Genomic DNA, 20,614 nt, shown 5'->3' with positions numbered 1-20,614 from the left:
CTTTACAAAATACTTTGCTTGAGAGTAGAGTAGGTATTGCTTTATTTGGTTATTTGTGACTTCTTTTGTACTTGAGGTAGACATTTTGAGTTTCAGACTCCCATCTTTGGCAATGATGATCGACCTATGGTCTGGTGCAGCATCAAATGACAAAGATTGTTCTTCCTCCACTCCTTTCCAACAATGGGCTACAGACCAAACTTATGAAGTGTATGTGTTGTTCCATCATTTACTTTTTTTTAATCCTTCCCACTCTCAAAAGTGGTCCTGAAATTTCTCCAAGTGAGTTATTTTATTTATGAAACCCAATTTTCCATGAAGATGCCTCTCAGGCCTTCTATCCACCCACATTTATGAAACACAAAAGTCTGCAGATGCAGTGATTGTAGGAAGAGCACACTGAAATGCTGGAGGAACTCAGCCAGTCTTGTAGCATCCGTAGAAGATAAAGATTTGGGCCTAAGCCTTTCTTCAAGGAATTGGCAAATAAGCAGGGGAAAAAAAAAACTGGAAATCTCAGAATATCAACATGATTGGTCTCCGTGCTGACTGAGGGATGAATCCAGACCAACAAGTCAAGATTATTGTCATCTGATTGCATAAGTACAATCCGACAAAACAGCGTTCTCTGGTCCATAGTGCAAAACATTCAGACACACAACCAACATAACACACATACAGACAAACAATGCATATGCAGGACAAGTGTTTTTATCAATATAAATAAATAAATACATAAATAATGTTTTGTACATATGAGAGTCTTGGATGGTTTGTGTGAGCAGTTCCTTTGGTCGTTCAGCATTCTCACTGCCCCTGGGAAGAAGCTATTCCTCAGCCTGGTGGTGCTGGCTCTGATCCTCCTGTACCTCTTACCCAACGGGAGCAGGTGAAAGATGTGCAGGGGGGAATGGTATTAATTGAATATGATAAAGGAGAGATAGGAGAATTGGATTCTCATATTTCCTTTTATCATATTCAATTAACATCTTGTGTTGCTCTGGATTCCTCCCCCAGCCAGCACTGTCTCTATACTGAGATTTCCTGTTTTTTTTTTGTTTATTCCTTGAAGAAGGGCTCAGGCCTGAAACGTTGACAATATATCTATCTCCTATGGGCTCTGCAAGATCAGCTGAGTTCCATCAGCATTTTGGAGTGTTGTTATTATAATCCCATCTATATCCAGCTGCTACCTCTTACCTGTTGGCCTGCGTCCATCCTAATTACATATTCCTCCTCTCCTCTTTCTGTTCTCCCACCTTTTTCTTCAGACATCTAACTGTATTTTTCTTATTTCTGATGAAGGGCTCAGACTTGAAATGTTGATTACCTCTTATTTCCTATGCATGCTGCATGAAGCATCAATCTGGAGGAATATACAGCATTTGTGACCAGCCACATTAGTGAGTACTGACAATGTCACCGTGCCCAGAACCATCATTACTCACTTTCATCAGAAGCCATGGATGACGGTGGAGGTATGTGTGCTGGTGAGGAACCAAGACACTGCCTTCAGAGCAGACAACAATGGAGCCCAAGCTATTGCAAGAGCCACTAAGACCATCAGGGAAGCAAAGTGTGCACATGCCCAACACATTCATAGTCACTTCCTGGACACCAAGGACACGCATCACATATGAAATGGCATCAACCACAAGACTGTGCTGGTGATGCCTTACTCCTAGATTCAATGAACAATTTCTACACATATTTTGAGGCGAGAAATGATGTGGCAGTGAAGAAAACCACCTCTCCTCCAAATGACCAACTGCTGTGTCTTACAGTGGCCGATATGAAGAGAGAATGAGGCAAGGTAAACCCACAAAAAAATGCTGCACTGGATAACAAACCTGGCAGAGTGCTTAGGGGATGTGTGGCTCATTTGGCAGATATTCTCACCGACATTTTTAACATCTCCCTGAGAAGTGGCACGTTTCCAACGTGTTTCATAGTTGTCACCATTGTTCCCATGCTGAAGGGGCTGTCTGTGTCCTGCCTCAATGACTATTGCCCTGTTGCACTCATGTCTAACATCATGAAGTGCCTCAAGAGTCTTGTCATGGGCACATCAAGCTTCTGCTGCCCCTGTCACGGGTCCCCTGCAGACCACATATAAATTCAACTGTTTTACAGACAATGCTATCACCACCATCTAACCCTCACCACCTGAAAAAATAAGGACACATATGTTCAAATTCTGTTTATCGACTTCAATCGGCATTTAACGCAATGATACCTCAATACCTGACAGGGAAGTTGATCCTGCTGGGTCTGAACATCTCCCTCTGCAAGTGGATTCTTGACTTCCTGTCTGTTATATAGACAGGATAATGTGAACTATTTTGTAAGTGTGTAAGAATATACCCTTCTCATTGTAGTAACTGTAGTGCACCACTGTGGGGCATATGTATATGTGTGTGTGGGAACAGTGTCTTGAGATGGTGGAAGACATCAGTAAGTAAAGTTTCTTTTGTTATTTGAATCTTACATCTCTAATTTATTTAAGAAGCCTCTCAAGTAACTCCAGAGGCATAACATGGTGGCAGTGGTTTAAGAGGTCAAGAATAGAACCATATAATTGATTGTAAGTCACTGAAATATGAAGGAGAAAAAAGAGGAAAAATATTACTGAAAGAAAATGGCTGGAGCAACAGCAGTTCACCCAATGATGGACTGGGAGGCTGAAGATATTGAATTGTTTACAAAGTTTCTGCAGAAGTGAAATTTAGCATTCACAAGCTATTTTAAAAATGCAACAGTGGAGGAGAAGGTCAGTTATATACTTCTCTGGACAGGGGAGAGAGGCCTTGACTTATTTAATAGCTGGGAGCTTCCAGAGGTGGAGAAAAATGATCCAGAGCAGATATTTTCAAAGTTTGCTTCTCACCTTGAACCCAGGTCTAATCATAGAATTAAACACTATGAATTTCAAAGCTTAATTCAAGAGACTGATGAAACTGTTGATAACTTCCTCACTAGACTAAAATAGTTCCTGCAAAGTGCTGATTTAAGGTTATAGATGAAAGATTAGTTGATCATCTACTATGGGGAGTGCCCATCCCAAAGTCCAAAAGTCTCATAGGGAAGGATAGCTTGATACTGGCCAAAGCTATAGACACAGCCAGAGCCTTCAAAGCCACAAGGATGCAAATGAAATCCCCATCTATGCAGACCCACCCACAGCAAAGGGAAGGAAGGGTTGATGCTATAAAGCATGCAAATCCCCAAGACATGCAGCAAGTGCGACAGACAACACCCCATTCGAGACCAAAACAAATGCCCCGCATGCAGTACTGAATGTAGACCCTGTGGTAAAGCAAACCACTGTGTGAAGATGTGCAAGTCTGGTATGAAGAATACAGTAATACCAGTGAAGAAAGAAGACAAGAAGAATATTCACCACATAAAAGGAAACAAAAATGAGGACTCTAACACCCAGATACTGGACATAGAATTCATACACCTTCAAGAGATGCTGGGTGGATGAAAGAAGGAAGCGAGTTGCACACAAGGATCCAAACACAGAGAACAATCCAGAACAAGCCAACAATACTGGAACACAAAGCAATGTCCTTCCACTCAGATTCTACTGCCAGATGTTCCCAGAGAACCTAATGAAAGGGTATCCAACAGACGGTGCATTGGAAAAAGCAAATGTCACATTAACAGCCTATGGTAGACCCATGATCAATCAGCTAGGGAGAGCTAAGCTCAATGGTTGCCATAAAGGAAAGAACATTCTCTGTACGTTCTACGTGGTAGAAGCAGATGGACCAGCAATTCTAGGTCTGGATAGCTGCCAGGAGTTGCAATTGATCTCTGTCAATTATGAGATCCAGATGAAGAAGATATGCCAAAAGTACAGAAAGTTGTGAAACTTCTTGTATCCATACATAACCGCCAACAGCTCTCTCTCAATATTGGCATATCTAGTCTCAGCTGTTGTTCATGCTTATGAGGCAAAAGCTTCTTGTACTAATGTTGCACCAAGGCCTCTGTTAGATGCATCTACTTGCAGAATGAGGGTTTTTTCTCTATCATAGTATCTCAAATCCACTTCTCTGCATATTATTTCTTTAAGCTGCTCAAAACTTCTATGATGTGATGGTGACCATTGAAATTCCACATCTCCCTTCAAGAACTCTCTGATGTTTGCTGTGTAGTCTGACATATGACATATATCACTGAGAATCAAGAGTGGTATTTAATACTAGCCTGTTACTACTCTAAGTTTCCATTTGTCAAAAGATTGAAGGACCTGAGAGCGTCAACTATCACCTCAGAAATGAGAGCTCTCCTTCCTGTGCAAGGAATACTCGAGCAAGTAATATGTGACAATGGAACACAGTTCACATCACAAGAACTCAGAAAGCTGGCTGCAGAATATGGGTTTGTTATCACTACATCATCCCGATACTACCCCAAAAGTCATGGGTTCATTGAAAGACAAGTGCAAACTGTGAAATGCACATTGTTAAGTGTCGTGAAACACAAGAAGACCCATATCTAGTTCTTTTATCATTGGGAGAAACACCTTTAAGTGCTGACATGAAGTCCCCAGCAGAACTTCTAAATAGCAGGAGATATAAAACAACTCTGCTAAGCAAAATACACTTTCCAGAAAATGAGGAGGAAACCAGAAGGACGCCAGCATTATAACAAACAGGCACAAACGTTGCCAGAACTCGTCAGAGGGCAGCATGTGCATATTCAGGAGCCGGATGTTGAAAACATGGACCCCAGCAAAGGTCATTAGAGAAGTTGAGACACCAAGATCATACATTGTCGAGACAAACTCTGGCAATCAGCTGAAGAAGAACAGATTTCACATCCGTCATACACAAGATGTGAAGATGCAAAAAACTTTAATACCAGCAAAGTCTGCAACACCAATATCAAGTGAGGTATCAAATGAAGAGACCACAACCACTAATACTGAAACATCAACACAGGAGTTGTCAGGTGAAGCACATCAAGCTACATCACCTACATGTGTAACGACCATGTCACACCCCAACAGTCACAGCCAAATCCACAAGATGGCGAAGCAACCTACTGCCACCAGTGTGATATCGATAAGAACTATTTAAAAATTGTTGTGTAATTAAACTAGTGTACACATTCAGTTACTTAACTTGTACTGGAAATAAAGTAAGCTATTTTTTTCTTTATTTTGAGAAGGAGGACTGTTATATAGTCAGGATAATGTGAACTATTTTGTAACTGTATAAGTATACACTGTTCTCACTGTAGTATCTATAGAGCCCCACTGTGGGGCACATGTGTGTGTGGGAACAGTGTCCTGTGATAGTGGAAGACATCAGTAAGTAAAGTCTCTTTTGTTATTTAAATCTTGCATCTCTAAGTTATTTAAGAAGCCTCCCAAGTAACACAGAGACATAACAGTGTCAGGGAGACCTCAGGCAGTCTGGATCATGAACACCACTTCCAAGACAATCACACTGAGCACAGTGGGCCCAAGGGCTGCATGTTGATTCTACTGCTGTTCTCTCTACTGACCACAAATGTGCAGCAAAACACAACTCGAACCGTACCATCAAGTTGAGTGACAACACAACTATGGTGGGCCTTTTTAGTAAGAATGAGGAGTCAGCGTACAAAGATGAGGTGCAGTCACTAATGAACAGATGCAGAGCCAACAACCTGTATCAAAACATTAAAACAAAAGTGATGGTTGTCGAGTTTAGGTTGGCCTCGGGGTACCACGCTCCATCGATCACTGAGCACTCCATCGTTAAGGTAATCAAGAGTGTCGTTCATTGGTGTGCACTTGGCAGAAAATCTCACCTGGTCCCTTAACAGAAGCTCAATAGCGAAGAAAGCCTAGTAACGCCTTTACTTCCTGTGAAGGCTGAGGAAAGTTCATCTCCCACCACCATCCTCACTACATTTTACTGAGGATGTATTGAAAGCGTTCTGAGCAATTGCATCAATGCCAGGTTTGGAAGCTGTTCCACCTCAGACCGTAAGACCCTGCAGAGGATAGTGAATTCAGTGGATAAGATCATTGGGGCCTCTCTTCCTACCATGATGGACATCTACAACACACAATGCAGGTGGAAAGCAATAAATATTGTGAAGGACTTCGCACACCTATTACAGGGCCAGAGGACCCCAAAACCCAGCAGCAAGAGAAATTCACCAAGACAAATGGTTACTTAAACAAACATTACTTTTAATTATCTTTAACATAAAAACAGGATCAAACTTAAAACTTTTTATTATTAACTTAACCCCCTTCTAATTCTAAGCACACATGTATATAATGTGTATATGTTCAAGAAAGTTATTTGATTCAGATTCCAATCTCATTTCTCACTCATCCAAGTTCACCGGTATCAGGCAGTTTTTATACTGTTCACAAAATTTAACATTTATGAATTTTCTCCAGGCTCTGATGCTTAAATGGTCACTGCTCAGGAAGGTTCTTGTCAGTTTAGAGAGAGATTCATTGTTCATTGGACACAAACAAACTGATTTACTTCCATCAGTCACTTCAGTGTCTTGTCAAATAAACTTGTCCCATCAGGGTTTTCTAAATGATAACCTCTTCTTCCAGGTCAGGGTTCTTTTTGTTTTCCTTATTTCAGGTACAGGCCATTTCATCTTGCATAGACCAAAAAGGGTTTTCAACAGGCTGAACTCACAACCTGAATTCAAAATGGGGTTTAAACCAGCTGCCAGCTTCCAAAAGCTACTGCAGAACTCATAGAACTCAAACTGAATTCTCTCTCTCTCTTTCTCCCTCTCCCTCTCCCCATCCCTCCCCCTCGCAAAACCACATTAGGTTGCGGCACTGGACCCAATCTTCTGAGCCAGTTCATCTGTTGCTTTCAAAACAATAATCCATTTACACCTGCTTTTGAAATTCCTTAGCAAAGCATTTCCAAAATAATGCTTTATTGTCTTTGCAAAGGCTCTTGGAGCCTGGACTGTCTGGCTTGAGCAAAGCTCTTGCATTTTAAATGAGATCTCTTTTGTGAAGCGTTTATGTCTGTGGTGACCTACAGTAAATCCTCCCCCCCCCAATCTATTGTTTTTTTTTTAAATAAAACATTTATATATAATATAAAATATATTATAACCCATTACACACCCCTCTTGTAAACTTTTCTCCCTTCTGCAATCTGGTAGTTGATATCATAGCACTCAATGCACTTGTGAATAGATTGGGCAATTGGTTTTTTCCCCAAGCCATTTGGCTCCTGAATTCCCAGAATATATATGGATAATGTATAGTGTATGGGCAGAATATACCATGGACTTTTATTGTATATGTCTTAATATTTAACTTGTATTTTAACTTATATTTAAGAACATCTGCTCCATGGTCCTAGAGAAATGCTATCTCATCTTTACCAAGCAATGCATGGTATGAATGACAAATAAATGTGCCTTGACTTGAACTATTGAGTTTCTCCAGCACATTTGTGTATTACTTTAGCTGGCAGCTCATTCCCACCACTTCCACCACTCTTTGTGTGATGACGTTCCCTCTCATGTTCCCCCTAAATTTACCCACTTTCACCATGTCCTCTGGTTTGTATCTCACCTACCATCAGTGAAAAAACCATACATAAATTTACTCTGTTTCTCCCCCTCATAATTTTAAGTACCTCTATCAAATCTCTCCTTATTGTTCTACTTCCAGGGAATAAAATCCTAACCTGTTTAACCTTTCCCTGTAACTCAATTCCTGAAGTCTGGGCAACATGCTCGTAAATCTTCTCTTAACTCTTTCTAAAATATTGATATATTTAGTTAGGTGACCAATTTCCAAACAGTACTCTAAATTTGGCCTCAGGCATGTCTTATACAACTTTACCATAATATCTGAACTCCTATACTCAATATTTTGATTTATTAAAAGCAATATGCCAAAAGCTCTCTTTATAACCCTATTCACCTGTGATGCCACTTTCTGTATATCTGTGTTCCTAGATCCCTCTGTTCTATCGTAATCCTTGGTACCCAACTATTTACCATGTATATCCTGTAATGGTTTGTCCTTCCAATATACCACAACACACACTTGTCTGCATTAAATTCCATCTGTCATTTTTTAGCTCCATTTTCCTGCTGGTCCAGATCCCTCTGCAAGCTTTGAAAATCTTCTTTGCTGTCTACTACACCTCCAAATTTAGTTTAATCTGCAAATTACCTGATCTAATTTACCCCACTTTCATCCAGATCATTGATAACATTAGATGACAAACAACAATGGTCTCAGCACTCATCCCTGGGGCACACCACTAGTCATAGGCCTCCAGTCTGAGAAGCAAACATTCACCACTACTCTTTGGCTTCTCCTGTCCAGCCATTCTCAAATCCAGTTCACTACTTCATCTGAACTTTCCTCATTAAATTCCAAAATGGAACTTTGTCAAAGGCCTTACTAAAGTCCATGTCGATACCATCCACAGCCTTAACATCATCAACTTTCCTTGTAACCCCCTTGATTGATTAATCACCACCTACCATGCACAAAGCCATGTTGACTATCGCTAATCAGTTCTTGGCTATCTAAATAATTGTATATCCAATCTCTTATAACACCTTCCAATAATTTACCTATTACTGGCATCAAAAACATTGGTCTATAATTTCCAGGGTAGATCTTAGAGGCTTTTTAAAACAATGGAACAACATGAGCTATCTTCCAATCCTCCAGCACCAAACCTGTGGCTAAGGACATTTTAAATATTTCTATCATGTCTTAAGCAATGGAAGCCAAGAACACTGAGTTGCCAATCTTGCCCCTCCATCAACCAAGTTTCACTTGTGGCCACAATGCTTGGCTATTAGAAGTCTGATTTAGGTTTAGGAATGCAAAGATGGCATGCTGAAAGTAAATCCTGTATTTCTGTAGAAAAGATCATGTACAATTTGATGGATAAATATAATTTTCTGTTAAAATATGGAGCCCATATCTAAAAATTCTTGGTTTTAAGATTTAATCTCTCAATCCGTTCTGGTGGGTGTTTTGATTTCCATAGCTAAATAGCTGAATGTCTTATAGGTGATGGCCTCCTTTCTTTCTTAGTGGGTAGAAAGGGGAGAAGGGTGGGTGTAAGTGGGGAAGATGAGGGAGGTTGGGGAGAGGGTTCATTTAATTCAATTATATATGAATATATTATATTATATTATGATTTAAAATTACAAATAAAATATTCAAAAAGATGGGGAAAAAAACTTATTGCCAGAATGTCATGATGCCACATGCCCATCCATACTCTTAGTTTGTTTGCCTTTCTTAAAACACTCCTTGCTTTGAAATAGATGCACCCAAGAACATTTCCACCACATACAACAAGTTCACTCTAACAGTGCATGAAATTTTCACATCACCTTTTCCCTCCCTCTACTCCTCTATCTGCTCTTGCACTCTGGTTGCCCTCCTCCTGCAAACCCACTGGAGCAGCACTAGCAAACCTTCCCGCAAGGATATTAGACCCCCCACCAATTCAGAAGCAAATTGCCTCGTCAGAACAGGTCTCACCTTCCCTGGAATAGAGCCCAATAATCCAGAAACCTGAAGCCATCCCTCCTTCACCAGTTCTTCAGGCCACATGTTACTCTGTATTATCCTCTTATTTCTAACTTCACTAGCACGTGGCACTGGTAGCAACCCTGAAATCACAACTCTGGAGGTCCTGTCCTTCAACCTAATGCCTAACTCTGAACTCTCTTTGCAGCACTTCATCACCCTTCCTACCCACGTGGACCACAAAATCTTCCTGTTTACCCTCCATCCTGACAATGCCATGAACAAGATCTGAGATATCTCAGACCCTGGCACCAGGGAGGGAACATATTATCTGGGATCAATCTCTTCCACAGAACCTCTTATCTGTCTTCCCTAACTATGGAATCCACTATTACTACAGCTCACCTCTTCTCCTCCCTTCCCTTCTCAACCACAAGATCTGACTTTGTACTAGCAACCTGATTGCCATGCCTTGTCCCTTGTAAGTCTGCCCTGCACTGCCTGCCTGCCTGTTCCCTTCCCCTCTCCTGACTGTCACCCATCTACCCTCCTCCTTCCTCCTAGGTGTGATGGCAATGTTATAAAACAAGAGGTCCCCAAAAGCCCAGCAGCAATAGAAATTCACCAATACAAATGGTTACTTAATCAAAAGTTAGTTTTAATTTTCTTAAGGCATTAAAAATGGGATCAAACTTTACTATTAACTTAACCTAACTTAACCCCCCTCTAATGCTAAGTGCACGTGTATGTAATGTATGTGCAAGTTCAGAAATGTTATTTGATTTAGAGTACAATCTCACTTCTCATTCCTCCAAGTTAATTAGTTGAAGGTAATTCTTCTACTGTGCACAGAATTTAACATTTATGAATTTCACCAAGCTTTGATGTTTGAAAGGTAAATGGTTACCACTCAGAAAGGTTCTTGTCGGTTTTCAGAGAAAGATTTGTTGCTTGTTGGACACAAACTGGTTCCTTCCAATCAGCCACTTCAGTGTCTTGCTGAAGAAACTTGCCCTATCAGGGTTTTCCTGATGATAACTTCTTTCTTTCAGGTCAGCACAGAGTTCCTTTTCTTTTTCCCTTATTTCAAGTGAAACATTATACAGCCAGCCATCTCCTCTAGTATAGACCACAAGTGCTTTTACCAGGCCAAACTAAGAACTCACAAGCAGTCTTCCAAATGGGGTTTCATATAAGCTTGCCAGCTTGTCATTTTCCAGTCCCAATTGCTGCTACTGAACTGTTGAACTGAATTCTCTCTCTCTCTCTCTCTCTCTCTCTCTCTCTCTCTCTCTCCCAGAGAAAACCACAAGACCCTCTTAGAACAGCAAACTGCACTCAGACTGTGGCACCGGACCCAATCTTCTGAGTTTGTTCATCTGTTGCTTTCCAAAACAATAATCAATTACTCCACAGCATGTCCAATTAACACCTATTTGTGAAGTCCTTATAGACATTCTTCAAAGTTTTTGCAAAGGCACTGGGTGTCAGGACTGTCTGGCTTGAGCAGAGCTCCAGCATTTTAAATGAGATCTGTTTTGAAGTGTTTGTATCTATGTCGACCTCACTAAAATCCCTACATAATTTATCTCCTTTCCAACATATCTATATACAATATAAAATATAACACAATCAAGAGTTACAGCATGCCTGTAACTCTTGTCTATCACCCCTTCTGCCTTGTAAATAATCCAGAGGTCATCTATCTCCAGCTCAGTATGATGTGGCAATAATGGAACCTTTACCTTAAGTTTACCTTCAATTCACTTGTGAAGAGCTGCAGCAGGATGCACTTCTTGCAGACAAAGTCACCAGGGATATCTCTGGCTTCCCTGACAACCCACATTCTCCAAGAGGATAATTCCCCTGCCTTGGCTGCCAAGGGAAACACTGTTTATGACTGGGGGGAAAAATTATATGATATCTAAATCTGTCCTTACCTGTGCCTAACTGCTGAATCCTATTTGTTCCTCAAATAGGATGATCCTTTCTCACTACAACTCTTGCACTACCACTTCAGCCTCTCAAAGCCTTGGCACACAGATTCAACCACACCGACAATAACCACTCCCTCGATGACAGCTCTGCTACCCAGTCCCTCACTTTTATAATCCTATTTGGGTCACCTAACCTCGATTGGCCTTCAACTGTTGAACTTGGTTGCCCAATCAACTGTGCCTCTCTCTTCAACTGATCTTTTCCAATCATTTTTATTGGTTTTTGAGAAAATAATAATATCAAATACATAGATAGATATGATGTAAAGTTCATGTAAAAGTAAATTAAAATTACAGATACTAAACAATGGTTAAAAAAAGATACATATGATCCATGTTGTCAATAAAAAAGGAAAAGAAAAAAAACTATAACTAAAATTAATCCTATAACTAATGTAATTTCTAAACTCCAACCTATTATCTGAGTGATTACGATCAAAGCCAAGCTTCAACTATTAATTTCAATACTAATAGTTCAAAAACTGAAAAATAAAAAAAGACTTTTAATAAAAAGCAAAAATAATAGATCCATAAATTTAGAAAATAATTGAAAAAAAGGCACCAAAGATTTTTTTAAACTAATTTTAGTTGCTTAGCAGCTAATTTTCTCTAGAGAGGGAGGCCGTCAAATCCAACAACCATTGTGAAAGCGTGGAAGGGAAAGCATCTTTCCATCACAGCAAAATGAGCCTCCTGGCAATCAGGGAAGTGAAAGCAATTGCAAGTGATTGAGATGGAGTCAAAATTGGTCCACTCATTTGAAAAATAGCAATAAAAGGACTCAGAGATTTATATCAAAAAATAAAGATAGTGTTGTAAATACCTCTTTCCAGTAGTTACAAAGGGAGGGGCATAGCCATAACATATGATATCAAGTACCTTCCTGAGTTGTGCACATCACATTCAGACAATATATTGGGGTAGAATTTAGCTAATTGAACTTAGCCCTATGGACTACTTTAAATTGTAATAAGGAATGTCTAGCGCAGATAAAGGATGAATGTACATTTTTCAAAATAGATTCCCATGTACCTTCAGCGAGCAGTTGTTGAAAGTAATGTTCCCAAACTTTTTTAATGTTAAAGATCTATTGTTAAATTTTAAAAGTAGTTCACATAGGGCTGAAAGCAGTCCTTTCTTATTCGGTCTAAAATTATATTCTTCCCAGGTAAGATTAAAATCTAAATCTTTGGAAGCCACAACGTTAAGGAGTTTAAGAAACTCATAATCTGTAAATACCGAAAGAAATGTTGATTTAATGGTAATTTAAATTTGGCACGATTTTGGTCTATATATAAATCCAAGAAAGATTCTTGACCATTGAGTATATCCAATGTCTTGAACCGAGGGTTAAAAAAATTATGTAAAATTGGACCAATTAATAAACATCTATGATATTTTCAACTTTTGAACTCAATTGCCCAATCAACTGATATCTGTTGAGTTTCTCCTATTCCAACCCTTTTGTCTTGAACTTGAATTTGTTTGCCTATTAATTCCACTCACATTTTCCTTCTACCATCTACAGCAGATAGTTTACAGTGGATAGTCAACTCACTTACCAGTACACCTTGGACATTCAGAAAGAATCCAGAGAGTATATCGGAAAACCATGTTGTTCACAGTCACAAGGCATATGCAAGCTCTATCAGGACAGGATCAAACACAGGTCACCAGATCTATCAGATAGCAGTATTACAAATGTACCATGATGCTTCTCAGTCCACTCAACAACTCTACTGGTGGTTATCCCGAAGGAAACTTGTCTACTTTAAACACAATAAATAGCCAAGGAATTTGGATCTTGCTATCAAGATCTTTTATTTGTGGAGTTAATTGTTTACTTATCTCCTTGTCAAACTTCCATAGTGTGTTATTCAAAATTGCCATGAGAGTTCACGTTCAGATTTTATTGTAAGAGTACATACATGACATCACATACAACCCTGAGATTCTTTTTCTCCTGTGGATGAGGCAGATAACCAATTTTGGCAGTACAAAATACTATACTTAACAAGATACATATACATGTAAACAAATAAAGAAATGTAAACAAACTGATGGTGCAATACAGAGAAGGAAAACGTCAATAAAGTACAAAAGAAAGAGTCCTTAAATGAGCCTCTGAGTGAGTTTGTAATTGATGAGTTTAATGGTGGAAGGGTAGCAGCTGTTCCGGAACCTGGTGGTGCGAATCTTGTGGCAAGACTTTTTCCTGAAGGCAGCAATGAGAACTCTGCATGTCCTGGGGAGGAGTGAATCCTTCTTGATTGCTGCTGCTTTCCAACAGCAATGCTCCCTGTAGATGATCTCGATCTTGGCGAGCGTATTGCCTGTGATGTCCTGGCTGTGTTCTCTACCTTTTGCAAGGATTTATGCTCAGGATTATCATAGTGGTTTATCAGATTTCAGCCTCATAATTCAAAAGTATATTTTTATTTGACCTATTCTTGGAGATGAACTGAAGCAGTACATCCAAACTGGCTGAGTCACCTGGGAAGATTCAAATCCTATCAACCAAGACTCATTCTTTGATATCATATTGAAATGGTTTGAACGTATATTTTGTTGTTGATATGTCTCCTGTGCAGATATTTGTCAGATAATTAACTTTGAATGGCTGTACAAGTGGCAAGGTCAAAGGAGAGAAAAAAAAAGTAATGGAAAACTTCATGATATGATGTCTTGCAATAAGTATCAGTGTCATGGATGAGAACAATCTAAAAGCTAATATTTGAAGTCCAATAGGGAGCAAATGTCATCAATTGATTCTAAAGAGTAAATGATGATTTGTCACACAAAGCAAGAAAATAATTCTCACATGAGTAAATTGTCATTTCAAATGATTATTCAATATATTTAATATTGTGGAAGATTCTCTTGTCGATTCTGTGTTCATGCAGAAAGGAGACAAGGCGGGCTTATAATGCAGGCTGTTCTCTTCATGTTCTGCTATTTCTTTCTTGGGGAAATAATTTAGAAGATCAAGAGAAGTATTATATTGGAGAATGGAAACAAGAAGAATGTGGCTCACACAAATAACTTTAACCTGAATTAGACCTTCCACCACTGGAATATTGTTCTTTAATTTGTGTATATTTATGCTTTTGCTTTGCTAATGTTGATGCAAGTGAATATGTTACTTTGATAAGACTCACATAAATAGGTTGGTAAGCATTAGACCAAGACCTCCTTTGTCTTCAATCTAAGACAGAAACTCATCCAAATTCTGAAAGTATTCAGTATGGTTCACCTCTTTCTGTGATCATTGAATCCAATACACGGATCCTAAATCAAACTACTCCAGATATTGGATGTGTAAAATGAAACTCAGCAATATTTTTGGCCCATGAGGCTGCTTTGAACAGTGGGAGGAAACTGGAGCCCCTGGGGAAAACCCACGCAGACATGGGTTTTCTCGTAAGAATGAGAAAAAGTTGGAGTTGAAGCTCATTTTAAGATTCAGAAGTGGGGAATGAAGGGAACAAATTATGACAGGAAGGGGGAATGAGAATGTTACAGCTAAATACCATGAAAAGACATGAGTGAAAAATCAAAAGGAGGTTAGGGAAGATGTAAGGAGAAAACAACTAATGACACTTGAGAGTCAGGAAAACACTTCCTTAATTGTAACACTCCATGGGGAAGCTGGTAGCTTTGTGGGTCTATGGGAATTTAGTGACCCAATAGTGGGTATGCATATGTGTGTGCAATGTAAATATTTCCTCAGGACACTAGCCTATAAATGGTATTGTAACTTCCAAAGGGTGGAATGAAGGATGAGAGATCACTTGACCTCCCCAGTTCAGAAGTTACCTTGCCTGCTAATCAATGGTTAAGTACACCCACTTGTGATGATGACCCGTGATTGATCCTCCAGGTGCCAATTAAGCATTTTACCCACCCACAAATGAGGCTGCCATGCAACAGGTCAGCCAGTTGCAGGATCAAAGTTGACTACATGGAGCACCTCCTTCTCTTTGTGTTCCTGCTCTCTCCAGATGTTGCTGAAGCTCCAGGTTGCAGGCCATGGACTGACCATATGGTATATTGCTGATATAGCTTGGGAGCCATTGTAGATACACTCATTCATTGTTATTACCAGGCATGACTATTATTAATGAGACGAGTGTTGGGTACAGTTTGTTAACCCTCACATTGCATTCAGGAGTTGCTATTTTCAGAGATTTGTCAAAAAAGTTCGACTATCAATGATTTATCGTCATCCAATGCCTTATGATTTGTGTGTTATTACTGTTTCATTGTTTTCCCAGTTGTGAATTCCTCCATGTGTAAATGAAAAACACTGTTTTCTACTAACACATGTCAAGGACTTTTTACCCTTTGAACTCAACCAAATCATTCTCCTCATCACACCTTCCTAGGCATGATAGAAAGAACGTACTAGTGCTCAAAAGAATGTAGAAGAGATTCACTGGGCTACTATTCCACAGAATAGAATGCATTAGTTATATGAAGAGATGGAATAGGCTGGGATTATTCTCACTGAGGGTGACCTTACAGGTTTATAAAATTATAAGGGAGAGAGAATTGGGAGATAGTCACAGTCTTCCCAAGAGTAGGGAAATCTAAAAATAAAGATTACAGTTTTAAGTAAATGGGAAAATATATATCTTTTTTTGCAAAGATTGTGGTAGATATATGAAACAAACTGTCAGAGGAGTTGTTAGAGACAGGTACAATCCCAGTGTATAAAAGACATTTGTATAAGTATATGGCTAGAGAAAAGAATCAAGGGATATGGACCAAAAAAAAGATTAACATGGATAACCATCTTGGTTGGCCTGGATGAGTTGGATAGAAAGGCCTGTCTGTTTCGGTGCTCATGTTCCGATACCCTCTGAAGATTTATTAGGATGTGGATGGGACCTCAGGAACTGAGTTACAGGGAAAGGTTAAACAGGTTTGGACTTTGTTCCTTGGAGCATAGAAGAATGAGGGGAGATTTGATAGAGGTGTGCAAAATTACGAGAGGTATAGAAAGAATAAATGCAAGTAGGCTTTTTCCACTAAGGTTAGGTGAAGTACAAACCAGAGGACGTGGGCTAAGGGTTAAAGGGGAAAAATTTAGGTGGAACATATGGGGTAACATCTTCACACAGAGAGTTATGGGAGTGTGGAATGAGCTGCCAGCTGAAATGGTGAATGCTGGCTCAATGATCACATTCAAGGAAAATTTGGACAGCTACATGGATGGGAAGGGTATGGAGGGATATGGACTGAGTGCAAGTCAGTGGGACTAACAGAATAATAGTTCAGCAAAGACTAGAAGGGCTGAAGGGCTTGTTTTCAATGCTGTCATGTTCTGTGGTTCAATGATTCTATATATTCACTCATGGCAGCACAGAGGCATGATGAGGAGAGTAGTTGCCTCACAGTGCCAGAAAGCCAGGTTCAATTCTGACCCCGGGTGCTGTTTGTTTGAAGTTTGCATTTTCTAACTGTAAGAACATGGGTTTTCTTCATCCGCTCTCGATTCCTTCCACATCCCAAAGACTTAGTGGATTATGTAAATTGTAACTAATGAGCAGGTTAATAGTAGAATCAAAATAAATTGATGAGAATATGAGGAGAATTTTTTAAAAATGGTACTAAGTTCAGATTATATGAAGTGGGTGATGGTCAGTGTGGTCTCAGTGGGACGATGGGCTGATTTCTGTGCCATTTCTCCCAGTGACTCTATTACCCCATCCCAAGGCCAAAATTTTCTGCCCAAATGCAAATCCAGAAGAAATTGGTCATGGTAGAACCAACAGATTCTATCTGAAAGCTTCACTGTTGTCGATTGTAAAGCCACATGCAATTCCCTTTCTGCACATGGTGGGGCCTTTTCTGAAGGTCAACTTAATTAATTGATAAGCATCCTTGCAGTAAGTAACAAATATAAGCTTCAGTGTATGATTCCCGACAAATGTTATCCTCATATCCATTTCAAACAAAGCTCAGAATCAGATTCAGAATCAGAATTTGTCATGAATATGTCACAAAACATTGATATAAACCACATTGTAAAATACCTAAAAATAGTGCAAGAAAGAGTCAAAGACAAAGGAAGGTAGTGTCTATTGTTAGTCATTTATTCAGAAACCTAATGGCAGAGGGGAAGAAGTTGTCCTTGTGCCACTGAGTGCTCAACTTCAGACTCTTGTTCCTTTTTCCCGATTAAGAGGTCATGGCCTGGGTGGAGGGGGTCCTTGAGGCTAGAGGCGCCACCTCTTGTTGATGTTGTCAATGGAGTGAAGACTGGTGCCTATGATGTCACAGGCCAAGTTAACAACCCTCTGGAAATGTTTTCTTGACCTGAGCATAGGCATATCCATACCAAGAATCACCCAGCCAAAATAGAGTCAATGAAGCCAAGAGTCTTCAGTGACATACCAAATCTGCTCAAACTCCTTATGCCTTCTCTAAAACTATTCAGAGCTAACAGGACTTGTCGCTTATTTTGGAGCTATTCCACAGTTAGTCTTCCATTAGCTATTATTCAAGTTTAATGGAAAACTCCAACCATGCATCAAAACATCAAGGAGAAGAAAATTAAGGTGGTTTTTTTTTCACAAGATAGTGTGCTACTTTGCAGAAATACTGGACAGTAAAAGATGTACTGTTTATATTCTCTGCATTATGCAGTCTTTGGAGTCTTCCAGTCCCTTTATGGAGAGGATGTAGGTCATAATAACAAACTATTGCTGTGTGAAAGGTAATGAACCTTTCGATCAAAAACAGCGACACCATTTCTCTGCTCTTCAATATAGACTGGAAACTAGACTTCACCAATTTGGTGGGTGAAAGGAGAGCTATGTATTGTTTTATCCCCACGTTGAGTGTCACCATTTATATCACCAAAATTAGAATATCACTAACTCTCTCCCATCTGTACAACAGGTATCTTCTATACTTATGTCATAGTGGGGACAACCTTCATGGTGGTGGAAGAAGGATATAGGCACAGAAAATAGGAATAAAGCAGGGAGAAATTGGGAATGGGAAGGGGCTAAACAGCAGAGTTGTATTATGGAGCCACCTCACACTGTGGACTTTTGGGACACAACCATATTCTTTAACAATAATGAAGGGCTACAGATCCCGGAATCTAGTGCAGGAACCTGCAGCATTTATCAGCATGTGTTAGCAAAAGGTCAGTGCATGGAAATCAGTAAGGGGAGGAAAGGGAGGTCATTAAAGAAAAAAAAAAGTATAAACTGACAGGCTCTCTTTAATTCACACACAGTCCTTACCTTTGTGTGGTGTTTCTTTGTTTTATTATGAATGAAAAGCAAAGGACAGAAGACATTATTTTTTTGATCCAATTTCTATTGGTTAGATTGAAAGAATCACATGTGCACAGTTACAACAGAGAAAAGTCACCAACAATGGTGTGAATCTTAGCAGGACGTTCCCAGTCTAATTTCCTCGTGAGTACAACATTTGACAGAAACAAACAGAACACATTTTACTTTAGAAGCTGTTCGTTTTTGGGGCTGCGAGTGTTACCACCAAGGTTAGAATTCAAGCTCTGTCTCTAACTGCCTTTGAAAGGATTGTGGTGAACTACATTCCTGAACTTCTGCAGTCTTTCTGATCAAGATACTCTCACAGTGCTGTTGGGATAAGAACGCCAGGATCTTAATCATGAAGGGCTGGTTACGTCTTTCCATGTCAGGATGGGCTTAGAGCAGAACCTCCAGGATGTGCTGTTTCCCCTGTACCTGCTTCCCTTCCCTTTTTTTGTGATGGACATTGTGGCTTGTGAAATGGCCTTGGATTTTCTTGCATGAGTACCTGCAATATATTTTGCAGATGGTGCACTCAGCAGCACACACTATGCTACTGCTGGAGAGATTTAGCACATCAAACATTGTTATAAGTATAATTTGCACTGCTAATCAATAAGTGAATGTCTGGGGTTTCTGTCCTTGGAAGCTTTTTAGAATCCTACTCAGCACAATTGGAGTCCTCACATCACAATGAAGGGTTTCCTTGATGTAATGGTGCAAATAAAAAGACCTCCCCCTTGACCTCCTTTTCTCTCAACCAATTTAATTCCTTAAATCTTATGAGGCTGTGGGATGATTCATTGGCCCTGATTGAAATCCAAGAATTCTGAACCCAAGAGCACAGTCATTGTCATAGGACTTCAGTAGCTGAAAGCACCAACTCACCATGGACCTAGAAGGAATGAAGAATAAGGGCTGGTTTTGCCAATAGTGTCCACTTCTTCTAATGTAAATAAAATGATAATGAAGAGAGGTTTCTCCATGGGAAACATTGATAAAATGAATGCTCAGTCTTTTTCCCTTGATTGTGGAACTTGAGGACAGAGGTTTAAGGTGAGAGGGAGGAGAGTTAAGAGAGACCTAAGGGAAAACTTTTCACTCAGAATGAGCTGCCAGAGTCATCTATAGGGTGGTACAGTTGGCGTAGCAGTTAGTGCAACGCCTTTACAGCAGCAGCAATCAGTACCAGGGTTTGAATCCTGCGCTGTCTGTAAGGAGTTTGTACGTTCTCCCATGTCTGCATGGCTTTTCCTTGGGGGCTCCGGTTTCCTCCCACCATTCAAGACCTACCAGGGGTGTAGGTTAATTGGGTGTAAATTTGGTGGCACGGACTCATGGGCCGAAAAGGCCTTTTACCACGCTGTATGCCTAAATTTAAATTTAAAGTTAAACAGGCACAATAATGGTATTCAAAAAATAATTTGAATAGATATATAAGTTGGAAAGGTTTGGAAGAATATGGACCATATTGAGACGAGCTCAAAATGCATACTTGTTCAGCATGGATGAGTTGGGCTAAGGGCCTGTTCCATGCTGTATAACTGAATGTCATCAGACAAAGATTAAAAATAATCAGATCTAGATTCAACATTGGATCACAACAGTGAGGAAACATTTATTTTTCTCTTAGCTGTGTCAGTTGAGCATTGGTTGCAACCTAGAATCCCGCAGATGCTGTAAATCTGAAATAAAAACAGATAATGGTGGAAGCTCACAGCAGGTTAAGCAGCATCTGTGTAAAAAAAAAATAAGAGTAAACGTTTTGGCCGAAGACTCTCCATCCCAACAGACTCTTTTTGGACATGACCAGA

The 20,614-nt window shown here is 39.7% G+C and overlaps 1 protein-coding gene across 5 annotated transcripts in view; it reads left to right on the top strand.

The window, feature by feature from the left end:
* brinp1 (bone morphogenetic protein/retinoic acid inducible neural-specific 1) overlaps positions 1 to 20,614 on the top strand; it is a 578,248-nt gene that overhangs the window by 102,436 nt on the left and 455,198 nt on the right. The window contains exon 8 of one of the 5 annotated variants that reach the window (XR_011356129.1): positions 13,034 to 13,319. The exons of the other annotated variants lie outside the window; for them this stretch is intronic. The gene's annotated coding sequence lies outside the window, so the exon portion shown is untranslated. Of the gene's footprint in view, positions 1 to 13,033; positions 13,320 to 20,614 lie in introns of those variants that run through there. 5 annotated transcript variants of the gene reach the window in all.

Source organism: Narcine bancroftii, chromosome 1 (genome assembly GCF_036971445.1).
Source record: "Narcine bancroftii isolate sNarBan1 chromosome 1, sNarBan1.hap1, whole genome shotgun sequence".
Taxonomy (NCBI): Eukaryota; Metazoa; Chordata; class Chondrichthyes; order Torpediniformes; family Narcinidae; genus Narcine; species Narcine bancroftii.
This window is presented reverse-complemented; position numbering and strand designations above follow the sequence as displayed.